Raw genomic sequence first — 16,085 nt, forward strand, 5'->3', positions numbered from 1 at the left:
GGATGTGATCCTATTGAACTCAATAAGAACAACAAGAATCTGATCACCTACATGGATGCCATATAGAGGTTCGACTCTAATTAGTGGCTTGGAGCCATAGAGTCCGAAATGAAGTCTATAATGGTCAATGGTGTATGGACACTCGTTGATCCACTCGAAGGAGTAATGCCCATAGAGTGTAAATGAATCTTCAATAGGATCAGAGAGCGCAGACGAGAAGGTGGAGACCTACGAAGCTCATCTGGTTGTCTAAGGATATTGTCAACATTATGGTATTGACCATAATGAGATAATTTTCTCTTATAGCAATGCTAAATATTTTGGAGTTGCAACGTGTATTTTGATAAGTGATCAAAATGCATGGCTTCATTGAGAACAAAGAAGAACTCTATAAATACAAATGGGTTAATAGCTCTATGAGTGTATTTCTTATTTTATATATGAATAAAAATTTTTTAATCAAAAATAACATTCCTTACATTATAAGGAATAAAGGTTTCATTGTTATTATTGTTCTCCATAAAGGACTTTGAGAAAAGCATCCCTCATCCTAGGGAAGAAGATTTATAGAGATAGATCTAAAAGGCTGCTTGAGTTTTTTCAGTCCAACATACATAGGGTATTTATGAGTAGAATTTGTTCTATCATGTACACCATATATAAGATCGGATATGGTATTCTCACTAGGATAGTGAGTGGATACTTACAAAATTTAGATGAAAATTACTGGAAGGTCATCCTTAAGTATTTGAGAAATACTAAGGATCGATGACTCGATTATAGAGAATCTGACTTAAAAACTTATAGAGTGTGACTCTAGTTTTTAGTTAGACATAATAATAGTAAGAATGCATCAGAATATATCCTTACCCTAAATAATGGAGCAATCCACTGGAAAGATTCCAAGCAGAGCAATATAGCCAAATTCAAATTGCGAGGTAGAATGCATTGCAGCATTCGATGCTTGCAAAGAAGCTATGTGATTGTACGAGTTTACTGGTAAGCTAGGAGTGGCACCCTCGGATGATGATCCTGCTGTATTGTACAGCACCAGAGCCATTGCTTATGCCAAAGAGCCGAAGTCCCATTAGCTTACTAGGCATTTTGTATTGCTATCACCTTATTCAGAAAATCTGTTAAGGTGTTGTCAAACTTTAAAAGATCGATGGAAAGGAGAACATGACCAACCCATTTACTAAAACCTCAACATCTAGGAGTTCTGAGATGATAAATCGAAGATGGATATATGATACTATACTGATAGGCTTTAGTCCAAGTGGAAGTTGTTGGAAAATATGTCCTAAGCCAATCGTGTGATGATTGTGCTAACTATAAATGTATATGAATTGATAAATAATAAAAATTATTTGATATTTTTTATCATAAGATTACATCTTCTAATGAATTCCTATGTTGTGATGATGTCCTTAAGACTACTTTGATCGATAAAAGAGAATTTATCGCGTAGTCGTTAAATTGGTTCGTGACCAAATGATACACTGTTACTAGGATGATAGTGATATCAAGTGTAGATCGTTGTGTGCCATATGCATTGGTTGTCCTCATAACCAAATAATATGGAGACACTGGTATGATATGTAGGTAAGATGTAGGAGTACATCGTCACGGAACATGACCAACTGCAGAGTACTCTGCTGTCCCTCCGACTTGAGATCACCAAGGTGACTTGCAAGCAACTCACTGTACTTTGATGCCAAACTAACTAAGTTTCTAATTCAGTGATGGAAGGTTTTTGGGTATAGCCAAGTACTTGACAAGTCGGTGCGTGAGTCAAGATGGGATTGAACCCTCCGAATTAGTAGGAGATATGCATCAGTGTATTTCAATTGAGCAAAATCTAGGTCCGGATAATCCATGTGATGGATTTTAAAAAGATTAAAAAATAATATGAATGATTTATCTAGGATTGATGGTTAAATTTTAGGTCATTCTCGAGCATTAGGGTCAAAGAGATGAATTATATGGTAACCATATGTCAATAGGTTCTTGAATGTTGCTTTGCCTTCATTCGACCTATCTAGACGTCGGGTCACCATTGCTAGATGGTTACATCGATTAGTTAAAAAATTATTTCTATACTATTGGCTTAGGTTTGAACTTATAGGGTCACACTCAAAAAAAAATTTATAGGGTCACACTCAAAAAAAAATTTCTGACTGATTATGTGGTTGATCAATGATTGAGAATCATTCAAGGACTTAATCGTCAATTCGATTGATGATTAACTTTATGCAAAAGTTGCGATAAATTTATTTACTAAGTGTTAGTAAATTAATGAAAGATTCATTAGTAATTAAATTACTGATTAGATCAATTTGATTGAGCAAAGAGGATTAAATCAAAACTAATTGAATTAGATTCAATTAGGTTTGACCCGATTAGGTTATGAGATGATCTAATCACTACGGGAGAATTATCCCTGATTTGATCAAAACTTTGATTCAATCAATTTTTAATTTGATTAAGTTTTAATTATAAATTTATAAATTTAATTAAATTAAATTTTATATATTTTATTTGAGCTAAACCAAATGTGATTTGGTTTGGATTCAAATAAGGATATAGTCCTTATTGGAATAGGACTCTTCTCTCCATGTACCTCCAACTTTGACATCATATATCCTCATGCACAAATAGTTTTTGTGAATTTTTTTTATACTAAAGAGTCTTTTCCCTTTGCTATCTCATATCCAAATCTAATTTGGTTTTGGTAAAATAAAAATTTTGAAATTGAATTTCAAAATATTTCTTATTAGGAGAATCTGTTCTTACCCAAATCACCTCTCCATGCCAACTTATTTTTTTCTTCTTATATGTGTGACATTTTGAAAAGATTTTTTGTGAGAGATCAGTAAGAGAATTTATTTACCAACAAAAAATATGAGAAGGGGTGTCTCATATTTTTTTGGACATGGTTTAGCATGAAATCATGAGTAGGGGCGACAACATTCCAAGAGTCTATGATCTCTAGGACTCTTCTCTCTCCTTACATGCCTATAAAAGGGATTTTTGTGGTTTTTTTTGTATGTGTAAGATACCAGAAGAAGATTTCTTCATGTGGAGGGGCTTGGGGCATGGTTCATAGCATGAAAAATAGAGAGGAGAGTCCTCTCTTTTGGTGTGTGCGCAAAAATCTGAAGTTTAAATTTTTAGTCCTAAGGGTTTGGGAAGAGAGAAAAAATAAGAAAAAAATTATTTTTCTCTCCATATTTCTTTCACCTCTTTATCTTCTCTAGAAGTCCATCTTCAAGCTCTAGAAAGATTTTAGAGATTTGAAAAAAAGATTTAGATCAGCTAAGAAGAAGGTCTTCGTGCGAGTTAGCACTCCTGAGAAGATCGATCAGATCGGGGCTTCGAGTGAATTTTTTGTAGAGGCTGGATGCATGTATGGCTGGGAGCAACTAATAAGAATCCTCTCTACCATATCTCTCAGCAGTAGTGATCATCGACCCGTGCTCAGGTATCAAGTTCTGAACTCAGATTGGAAGTAGATGTGATCTGCTGCTCATATGCATGCATGTTGATTTTATCTTCAGTATTTTTCAGATTTTATATGTAACATATCATATCATAGATCCTAGAGTAGATTATTTTGATGATTAGATTATATGCATATTAGATTAATTTGATTAATCTAATTATCTTTCACTATAATTTATTCAAAAAAATTTCAAAATATGTGCATGAAATCGCCTACGTTCACCAACAAGCACTTCACCCTTAGGTCATCATCCATCCACTTATCCAGAGTAGCTCCTTGCTTTATCGTAGGATGGGCTGGTAAGGTTGGAGTATCCTGATTAAGTACATACCCAATTTTTTTGAATGTTAGGACTATCCTGAGGTTTCTGAGCCAGTTCTTATAATTTATATTGGTCAGTCGGTAGGTTTTAAGGATGCAGACTAATGGGTTAGAGGCCGACATTATTTATCTACGAGAGTAGAGATTCTAGTTAGATATTTATACTTAAAATTATATTTGCTCTAAAAACTTTTAGATGCAAATGAACTTCCACTATTTTTTTGAATTTCAATATTTTTCAGATGAAAAATGAAAATCTGATACGACCAATGCATGGTTTTTAGTGGGTGCTGCAGTCCCATTGATGTCGTGCACCTCACCTAATAGTTATTGGTGACACGCACACTAATACGTAGGCAACTCTTTGCTCAGATGCTTCTCTAAGCATATTGCAGCGACTTGGTCTCTAAGTCATGAGAGCTCAGATAACACATATTGCCCCACTCCTTGTTAAGCCTGATTCACCGTTCAGAAGCAGATGTGAAGCCATCATTGAGTCCCTTAGATAATACATATTGGGCCCAACCCCTTCTTCACCCTGAAGCAACTCTTTGCTAGTAGAGTGGTTGCATGTTTTCAATACAACTGAACCACTATAACCAACCGAGAACAGTCAATATCAGTAGCATGCCCGCACTTCTACAACGATGGAAGACCACAAGGCTTAATATTAATTAGGGAGGTTTAGGTTAGGTCTTATCTAATCAGTCATCACGTCATCGATCTAATTGGTATGGCCTAAACCAAAACTCCTTAGCTACTAATGAACTCAATCATCCAATTGGGCAGGTAAGTGAGACCGACAGAAGGGTATGCCATTGACATGTCGTAGGCAAAATTGCTTAGGTGAGTAGCCTTCTAATTAAAAACCATCGATTGAGACTTATCTTAGACACCAAGTGGCTTATTGGTTTCAATTAATCAGCTTAGGTGAATCGAATTCAAGCCATGAAGCTGGATTAGTTTCTTAGGTTGACATGATTCTACATATGGGATTTAATCAACTCAATGTACAATGCTTGTAGAATCATAAGCTCAATTGATCAAATTCAAATCAACACTTGACTTGATTTGATCAATAGCTACATCAATTTTAACCCAATATGATCTAATTGTAAGCTAAGATGCAATTCATTGACCTAATGCAAAACTACCCATGCCCAACAATTGATACACATATTAATTTCAGATCATTAAAACAGATTTTAGATCTAAATTAATTGTATAAAAAGTAAATTTTTAGTTCTAAAAATACTTTCAGAATATACATATAATCATATATCATATACATGAAAATTTTAAATTTTTTAAAAATTAATTTTAGATCTAAACATACCATCATATATCACATATATGAGAAATTCAGATTGTAGAAATTTAATTTCTAATCTTTGGTGCTTTCATATATCGCATATGTGAATAAAAATTAGATCTAAAATACTTTTTAGATCGGAACATAAATATATACATCTCATGTATAATCTAAAATCAAAATTTTAAAAATAAGTTTTAAAATTTTTATGCTAGTTTTGTACATATGAATATGCGGCTCTGATACCAATGTTGGATTTTCTACAGGTGCTAGTGCATGTAGATTTCAAAACTTTTCTAGATCTAAAATATAGTAAAAAAATTAAATTAAAATACTTTTAATCTAAATATGTATTCATTATATGAAAGTACCTATGGATCTAGTTCATATGCTGAAATTAATATAAATTAATTTTAGAAAGAACAAACAAAAGCTTGCAATCAATTCACATACCTGAATCACTTTTCTTTTGCTTCAAACTTGTAATTGGGATTGAATCCATTCAATCCCTAGATCTGGATCTGAATAGGTTCTGAATTAGCAGCATTAGCATTCTGTTTCTACGGATATTCACAGGATCGACCTCAATTATTTTCTCTTGGATCCTGCTTACCTGAACCAAAGTCTAAATAGGCTTGAACCAAGCCTGGATTGGGACAAACCCTTTGTGAACCCTTTTGATCTTTCTTTCTTGATTTTTGAAGAAATCAAAAGCCTTTCTTGATTTTTCAACTAATCAAGAAGAATAATAACTAAGAAGTGGTTATAACTAACTCTTAACAAACTTGAGAGTAAAGGAAATAAGAACCAAAGCAAATGGTGCCAACAATTGACCCGACTCCCTATATGCCACCCACCCTCTTATTGGCTCCAATGGAGGATGCCAAAAGAGAGAAGGGGCATGGGCTAGAGAGAGGAAGAGAAGGGGAGGTGTGGGCCCAATGAAGGGTGGCAGCAACAATGGGAGGAGAGAGCTTATGTGAGAACTAAAGGCTAGGGTCCTTTATATAGACAACTTAAGGATGTCCTAATTAAATTAGGATCCCTTATTCTAATCATATTAGAATTTCTAGCCATAATATAGTTGAACCAAATAAATGAGGTGCTACCTATAACTCACCCAAGTCCACATCCAACTCTAGGCATCCCATCATATGGGACCAAATTAAATGCACAAATCAGCCCACATAGTTTCATAAATTCTCTTCAAGGATTCTTAACCAAGAAACTATTTTTTGATTTAATTCAAGCCATAAATTAATCATCCAATAATTAGATCTTATTGAATCAAATTCAATTATATTCAAATCAAGTATAGAAATTAGTTAAAACTCATCATATAAATAAACCAACCATAAGAGAAATTGGATTCACCAGGTGCGAGCAAGGTTAACATGAACCCAATAGGATTTCTCTAAATCCATATAAATTGATGCTTCATAAGCCCAATTATAATCAATGCAAGTCTTCTCCCTTTATGTGTGACCCAATAAGCATAATTCTGTCTGGTAGTGAGAAATACTATGATCTCTATCATAGGTATCACTGAAACTCCTTTCAGTGGGTCAGAATAGTTCTACTTTAACTCGACAAGGATATTGATCCAAAATGATCCTATTGAGCTCTCACAATCCATCAATGATATCTAGCAATATGTAGTGGCAATCCAGTAGAACCAAAATAGAATCTCTAGGTATAGTTAATGTATGATACAATCCCTCTATTGTGAGTCCCGACTAGATGGCGAGTTATGGATATTCATCAAACTCCATCATTAGTCATATGATAGATGTGATCAACTCAAGTCCAATAGTGATTCCAAATAAAAACTTCTTTCCATTAATCACACTATTATGGCCATAGACTTATGGACTCAGCTTCTTAAATCACATAGGACTACTCCTCTCTATCAAGATTGATAGATCTCATATAAATGCACACATTGCTCGCATAGCTCAACTAACTGAAGCCAACATCTACTATAAAAACTCATAATTGAGTTAATATTTATATATAGTCAAACTATAGTAGTCTTACTATGAGCAACTGTGACACCGCAGGTTAAAAGATCAATCACACAACTACAGCATTGAGATGATTACTGGCTATCGAATAGAAATCCATGTGATCTCTTGTATGGTCATGCTCAGTACTAGTTATTCTCCAACAACTACTCGTACTGTCCACTTAGTATCTCTACACCATAAATTAGAGACTCATTTATCTTGAAGGAAGCGAACTGTGCATCAATTTATTTGGATAAACCACCATCCACACGACTATAACCAGAAGTAATTTAGGAATGATCATACATGTCTTTAATTCTTAACGTTTGAGAATATGTATCGTAACATTAATTTCAAGGATGATTCAAGGACATATAACAATTGAATGGAGAAAGAAAACTTACCCTTTATTGATTAAATTAACAGTTTATGTATAAATTTATTTCATAGAATAAAAATATGTCAACCAACAATTGGCTTCTAAGATATACATCTAACAAATGAAGTCTTGGTCATCTTACCCATAAGACAAGATTCATAATTTCTATATGATTCAAAGTCATAAAGATAAAAAAACTTTTCTTTATATAACTTGTTAATTTTTGACTCATTGATGTGACCAAGTCGGTAGTGCTAGAGATATATGACATTCATATCTTCTCTTTTTTATTTCTTCTTTGATCAATATGAAGAATATTATAACTAAGTGACAAGAATGAAAGATCATTATCTATAAAAGTATTGCCAGAAAATTCATTAAAAAGATAAATAGAGCAACTATTGCCCTTTTTTTGTATTTTCAAACAATGTTCTAACAACATAGGTATAAAAATAATATTTCTGATAATACTAGGCATATAGTAACAGTCCTTTAATTCTAAAATTTTGTCAGAAGGTAGCTTCAACAAGAGGGTTCTGACAGCTTCGGTCTAGATGGACTCTCCACTAGCACCAAACAGCATGAAGTCACCTTCATTTAATTTTTTTATTCCCTACAGTCCCTGCAACAATTTGTAAAGATATGAAGTACAGTCCGTACCTAATACCCAAAAATCTGAACTTGAAGTACTTAATGATAAATTTACTTGTATCATATACCAACCTTTAGCAATGTTTACTTCCTTTTGCTTCAAACTTGCAAGGTAGTGCTTGCAGTTTCTCTTCCAGTAACTATTCTTTTTGCAGTGGTAAAAAGTATCTTTGGTGGAGACTTTCTTCGCCTTCTTCTTGGAGATGCTAGCCTTAGGGTTCATCTTTTTCTTTGAACCCTTTTTGTATTTCTTCTTGGAGATCTTATCCACAAGAAGAACTGGTACCTTTTAACCCTTGAAATGGCTTGCTGCTGTCTTTAACATATTCAGCAGTGCAGGTAGGCTTGTGTTCAGCTTGTTCATATGAAAGTTAATGATAAACTATGAGAAAAATTCAGAGAGTGATTGTAGGATCAAATTCTGACTAAGCTTACCGTTCATAGTAAAATCCAATTGACCTAACCGAGTAATCAGGTCGATCATCATAAGGATATTGGTCTGCATGGATGTGCCTTCACTCATCCTAGTATGGAATAACTACTTAGATACCTTATATCTAGCAGTTTAACTTTGTTCTCCATACAGCCCCTTTAAGTTGAGAACTATGAACTGAACATCCATGCTTTCATGTTGCCTCCGAAGCTCATTGCTCATAGAGACAAGCATGATACATTTGACAGTCATACTATCATCTTACCATATCTTATATATGGTTCTGTCCTCCTCAATAGCATCTTCTCCGATCAAATCGAGTGCAGGGATATCCAGAATATAGGAGACTTTCTCCTATATAAGAATAATTCTCAAATTTCTCAACCAGTCCATATAATTTGTTCGATCAACTTGCCAGCATCAAGAATGCCATATAGTGAAAGTGAGGATGCCATTATGTAGTTAAATCTACAAGTACAAGAATAAAATATAAGCAGACAACTCACGATGACATGCATAACTAGATTAGATCTTTTATTTAATTGTGTCTTCCATCTTTTTAACAAATTTCATAGTCCTCAAATAGGAAAATGAGAAATATAATCTTATTTTTAAGTGGGGTTGAGATCTCTATTCCTTACAAATACCTTGTGGATAGCACAACAAGCATTCATAAGTTCAAGGGTAGGTAACTCTTACCAATTGTATCTAATACAATTTCCAACTCTTCTCTTGCCACTAGAATACCTATAGTCATACAGATAGCACAACCAATTAAAGTGTTCTAGTTAAGTTCGATCTTTGATTCCTATATAGTCATATTTGAACAATGCTGCCCTTGTGGATAGCACAACAAGGCAATACTATTCGAATATGCCATAAACATCAAAATATATTTAGTCAACATTATATCAATTTTCATAGCAAGTCTTGTGAATAGTACAATAAGCTCACTATAGATTTTGATATACTCTATTGACTTAGTATGAAGGAAGGCCTATGTAGTGTTTTCAATACTAAGCAATCCAAACTCGAAACTCAATTGATCAAATTGGCATGGTAAGTAGGTGGGAGGTTCCCTGATACTTTTCTTAGACACCAATAAGTTAGCCAGGTAAGCAAATAGTCCTAATTAAATAACCACCTTTAGCACTTGCTTTGGACACCAATTGATCAATGAATCCAAAATTCAGTTAGCAAGTAATTTTCGATACTACAACTTCATATAATTTTTATTTGAGGGTCTTAGATTGATCTCATGTATATCCTAACATTAACATTACATAGAATATGCATATTAGAAGGAAAAGCAATATCATGCAATATATCATGCTATTCAAATTGTAATATCATTCATATGCCTATGCCAAAAGTCATGATTGCTAGGATCATGTAGGGTGTATTAATGACTTTGGTTCAATACTTGAGCCAATAATATTTGACTACAATTTGGACTCAACCCTTGCTCCAATTCATATGTCAAATTTAACATGGGCCAACATTGTGAATCATCATCTAATTTGGATTAGAAATGATTCAAACCCTAATCCAATTAGGCTTGACCAAGTCAACAATTGAGCTAAAACAATACACCCTGATAAAATCGATTAAATCATCAATCTATCATGAATCATAAAATTTTAGATAATAATAAATTTTAAATTTAACAACTAACATTGAAAGTCTAACTGTGATCATGGTCAAAATAATTTTAATTTAAAGATCAATGTAAGTAATCGATTAAAAAAATATGGAATCATACGAATCAGATATAATCTATATTACAACAATAGAATCTATTTGATTGAATATAACAAGGGTGGCTCTAATACCATTGTTGGATTTCAATTGCAAGTGTAATATGATTTTCAAAATTTTTTATGCTTTTGGAATAAGTTTTAATACTTAAAACAATACAGCTGGAACACAAACCCTAGGAACACCTTATAGATTTCAATCAAACAAATCAAGCATGCATATTAGGTAAAAGTTATATCTTCCTGAAGATGATGATTCAGTGTGAGGATGGTCTCCACAAGACATCAAAACAGATATCCTCCAATAATGATCCATATAGGATTGATCACGATCTTTTCCAATTCGATGTAGTGTTGCAGCCTTTTTTATAAGCACACTGCCAACTTTCTTTCTTCAAGAATAAGTTGCACCATCACCTGAATGCCTTCAATCCTCCACTAGGGCCATAATAAAAACTTTTTCTTAAAAGATCTCACCACCCCAAACTGATTCAAAAACCCAACTTTTGAAAATTCTAAACCCTAGAACAAGCAACAATTGCCTTTCTTTTCTCTCTTGATTTTTTCTTCTATTTTCTCTCACTTTTTCTTTCTTTTTTTTTCTAATTTTTTTTTTATCTTTTCCTCTCTTAATCCCATACCGAAACAGAAAGGAATGAGCACCCTACATCCCATGTAGTGCCTCTCTCCTTTTATAACTAACCAAAGGGCATGTGAAACACCCCTTGGCACTACCTCTCCTTGGCGTTCCATTTCCACACTCGGTGAATTAATTTACACTGATGGAAATTAGTTGGGATAGAATTTAAGATGCAGAAGGACTCCTTCTCTATGTGCACTTCCCAAAATATCATTAGATGCTACATCCCATGAAAAGAATAGCATGGAAAATTAGGTGGGTTTTAAGAGGAGTAATAAAAGACTCCTCCTTAACACCTAATAAATAGGTGTAAATTTAATGTGGCATGGCAAATTATGTGGAGGAATTGGTTTCATATGGAACTCTTCCACATGGATAAGTTAAACTAACTAGAAGTCCATAGGTTTAATCCTAATCCTATTAGGTTAAGGCTATCAAGTTAAACTTAGCTCAAACACCTTTGAACTAAACCTAATTGAGAACTTGGGTTAATACAATATGCTAGCATGTAAATTTAACCCATAGAATTTATAATAAATCCTAATTAGATTAGATCAAGATCAAATCCCAAAGTGTGTGACCCTTTGGATTCCATACCTAGCTAGCATTAGACTCGGGCTTATGACCTAAACTAATCTGATTAGATTAGATCAGCCCTAATGCATCAATCAATCAAAACACTTTCTAATTAATTTTTGAATTAAATTCTTTTAATTCTTGTGAGTCCACAAGTCAAGATTGATATCTAGCAATATGTCATGACTACCCGAAAGATATAAAATTTGATAAAAATATCAAAAATATCCTTCAGTAGCAAGTTACGATGTAATTCAATCCTTTGATCATACAACATCCCAGCTAAGTTATGGGCATAGAATCATGTCAAGCCCAAATACTTATCTATATGTATTTCGATCAGAAGATGATGATTCAATTGATCATATATTAGAAACTCTTTCTAATTATCATCCTACTTTGGCCAAAGACTTCTTGAATTATCAACCTATGAGATCGCATAAGATGTTCGCTCCCCTTATAAGTAGTGATCAATTTTTTGTTGATCACTCACAACCTCCATGCAAACTTCATCATATCCAGAGCACCTCACATAAGGCTCAAAAAGTCAAGTTAGAGAATGAACCAAAAATATAAATTTATATACATAAGGTACTATGGTGAAGTCGGTCTAAAGATTACTTGCACTATTTCCACTAGAGAACAATTAGCTGACATGCTTATAAGACTCCATCAGATATTCTTTTGTTTGGTCAATTCAGTAAACTCATTCTCTAATAAGCACCCATATTTTTATATTAGTATCACCATATAAGTGATTATGAGATCAACCACCATCTCCGTCAAGCATACATAGGATGTGTCAGTCTTACCGATATCATTGATCTCTAACTCAATGATCCTATGACTGAAAATAATTTAGATCAGAACTATTAAGGATTTAGGTCTCACTGGCATGATCTCATCATGGCCCTAAACCATTGCCCTAGTCTATGGGGTTCATTATAATCTTTAATCAAGTATTAAGATGTAACATATAATGAAATAAAATATCTAATTTTATTAATAATTAATATCAAATATATGAGTGTGGAAGATAAAATATAGAAAAATATCCCATCGCATCACACATGTGAATGGCTTATAAGGCATTATTCTTTCAAAATCATTTATCCTATAAGTTAGGTATAAGGTTCTTTGATCCATCGGTGGTGGTCCTACAATGGTGATGAAAAGTGACATCCTGATCATTCTTTCTCCTTACACTCCACTAACTCATTATATGCATGCGGTGCATTAGAAGAAGGTGGATTCTTAAGACAACCATCACGTGAAGTCTTATCCAATTGATCATTTGTAGAGATCTTTGTAGAAGATGTACAAAAGGTTCTTTGAAGTTAAAAAATGCTTGTAGAAGACGTAAATATAAGGCTCTTTAAATATATGCCTCAGTATGTCATAATTTTTACCTAGAATGTCATAATCTCAACATAAAATATCATAACCATTAATTTAAAATATCATAACATTATCATAATATCAATCTAAAATATCAAAATTTTGATTTAAGATATCATAATATTATCAAAATTATCTTCAAGAGATATTTTACTAATACGATGCTATAATTTTAATATAGAATATCATAATTTTGATCTAAAATATCATAAAATTATCAAAAAAATTTAAATTTGAGATGTTTCATCTATGAGATGTCATAATATTAACCTATGATATCATAATTTTGATATAGAATATCATAATATTATCAAAACTATTTTTAAAAGATATTTTATCTAAGAGATATCATAATTTTGATATAAAATATCATAATTTTGATCTAAAATATTATAAAATTATCAAAAAATATTAATTTTGAGATATTTTATCTTTTAGATGTCATAATATTAATTTAAAATAACATAATTTTAATTTGAGATATCATAATATTATCATAAAATTATCAAAAAATATTAATTTTAGGATATTTTATCTTCTGAATATCATAATATTAATCTAAAATATCATAATTTTGATCTAGAATATTATAATATTATCAAAACTATCTTTATAAGATATTTTATTTATAGGATGTCATAATTTTCATATTAAATATCATAATTTTGATCAAAGATACTTTAAAATTATCAAAAAATATCAATTTTAAGATATTTTATTTTTTAAATATCATAATATAAATCTAAAATATTATAATTTTAATTTAAAATATCATAATATTATCAAAACTATCTTTGGAGGGTATTTTATCAATAAATTATCAAAATTTTAATATAAAATATCATAATTTTAATTGAAGATATCATAAAATTATCAAAAAATATTGATTTTGAGATATTTTATCTTTTACATGCTATAATATTAATCTAGAATATCATAATATTAATCTAAGATATTATAATATTATCATAAAATTATCACAAAAATATTAATTTTGAGGTGTTTTACATATAAGATGTCATAATATTAATCTAAGATGTTATAATTTTGATCTAAGATGTCATAATATTATTAAAACTATCCTTGAAAGATATTTTACCTAAAAAATATCATAATTTTAACAAATAATATCATAATTATGATACAAGATGCCATAAAATAATCTAAAAATATCAATTTTAAGATATTTTATCTTCTAAATATCATAATATTAAACTAGAATACCATACTTTTTATTTAGAATATCATAATATTATCAAAACTATCTTTAAAAAGTATTTTAATGATAAGATGTTATAATTTTAAAATAGAATATTATAATTTTAATTTAAGATATCATAAAACTATCAAAAAGTATCAATTTTAAAGTATTTTATCTTCTAGATATCATAATATTAATTTAAAATATCATAATTTTTATCTAGAATATCATAATATTATCAAAATTATCTTTAAGAGATATTTTATCTATAAAATATTAAAATTTTAATATAAAATATCATAATTTTAATTTAAAATATTATAAAATTTTTAAAAAATATCAATTCTTGAGATATTTTATATTCTAGATTTTATAATTTTAATATAAAATATTATAATTTTAACCTAAGATGTTATAAAATTTATAAAAGTATCAATTTTAAGGTATTTTATCTATATAATATTATAATATTAATCTAGAATATCATAATTTTAATCTAGTAAAATTATCTTTTAGAGATATTTTATCTACAGAATATCATAATTTTAACATAGAATATCACAACTTTGATCTAAGATGCCATAAAATTTTCAAAAAGTAGTAATTTTGAGGTATTTTACCTATAAGATATTATAATATTATCCTAGGATATCATAATTTTGATCTAAAATATCATAATATTGTTTAAACTATCTTTGGGAGGTATTTTATATATGGGATGTTATAATTTTAATATAGAATGTCATAACTTTGATGTAGACTGTCATAAAATTATCAAAAAATTTTAATTTTGAGATATTTTATTTTTTAAATATCTTAATATTAATCTAAAATATTATAATTTTTATTTAAAATATAATAATATTATCAAATTTATTTTTAAAAGATATTTTATATTTAGAATGCTATAATTTTAATATAGAATATCATAATTTTGATCTATGATCTCATAAAATTATTAAAAAATATCAATTTTGATATGTTTTACCTTTGATGTCATAATTTTAACTAAAAATATCATAAAATTGATAAAAAGTATCAATTTTAAGATATTTTATCTATAAAATATTATAATATTAATTTAAAATATAATAATTTTTATCTAAAAAGTTATAATATTATCAAAATAATCTTTGAAAGATATTTTGTCAATAAGATATCATAATTTTAATATAAATATCATAATTTTGATCTAAGATGTTATAAAATTATTAAAAAATATCTATTTTAAGGTATTTTATTTTTTAAATATCATAATATTAATCTAGAATATCATAATTTTGACTAAGATGTCATAATATTATCAAAATTATTTTTAAAATATATTATATCTGATGTCATAATTTTAACATAGAATATCATAATTTTGATATAGAATATCATAAAATTTTAAAAAAAATATCAATTTTAAGATATTTTAACTTTTGGATATAATAATATTAACTTAAAATATCATAATTTTTATTTAAAATATAATAATATTATCAAAATTATCTACGAGAGGTATTTTATCTATAGGATATCATAATTTTAGTATAAATATCATAATTTTGATCTAGAATATCAAAAAATTATCAAAAATTATCAATTTTGAGATATTTTATCTTCTAAATACAATAATTTTAACATAAAATATTATAATTTTAATCAAAAATATTATAAAATTAATAAAAAATAATAACATAAAATATCATAATTTTAATTAAGATATTTTACTTATAGGATATGATGATATTAACTTAGAATGTTATAATTTTGATCTAAGATATCATAATATTATCAAAACTATCTTTAAAAGATATTTTATATACAATATGTCATAATTTTAATATAATTATCATAATTTTGACCTATGATATAATAAAATTCTTAAAAAAATATTAATTTTGAGATATTTTATCTTCTAGAT

This window comes from Elaeis guineensis, chromosome 16 (assembly GCF_000442705.2).
Source record: "Elaeis guineensis isolate ETL-2024a chromosome 16, EG11, whole genome shotgun sequence".
Taxonomy (NCBI): domain Eukaryota; kingdom Viridiplantae; phylum Streptophyta; class Magnoliopsida; order Arecales; family Arecaceae; genus Elaeis; species Elaeis guineensis.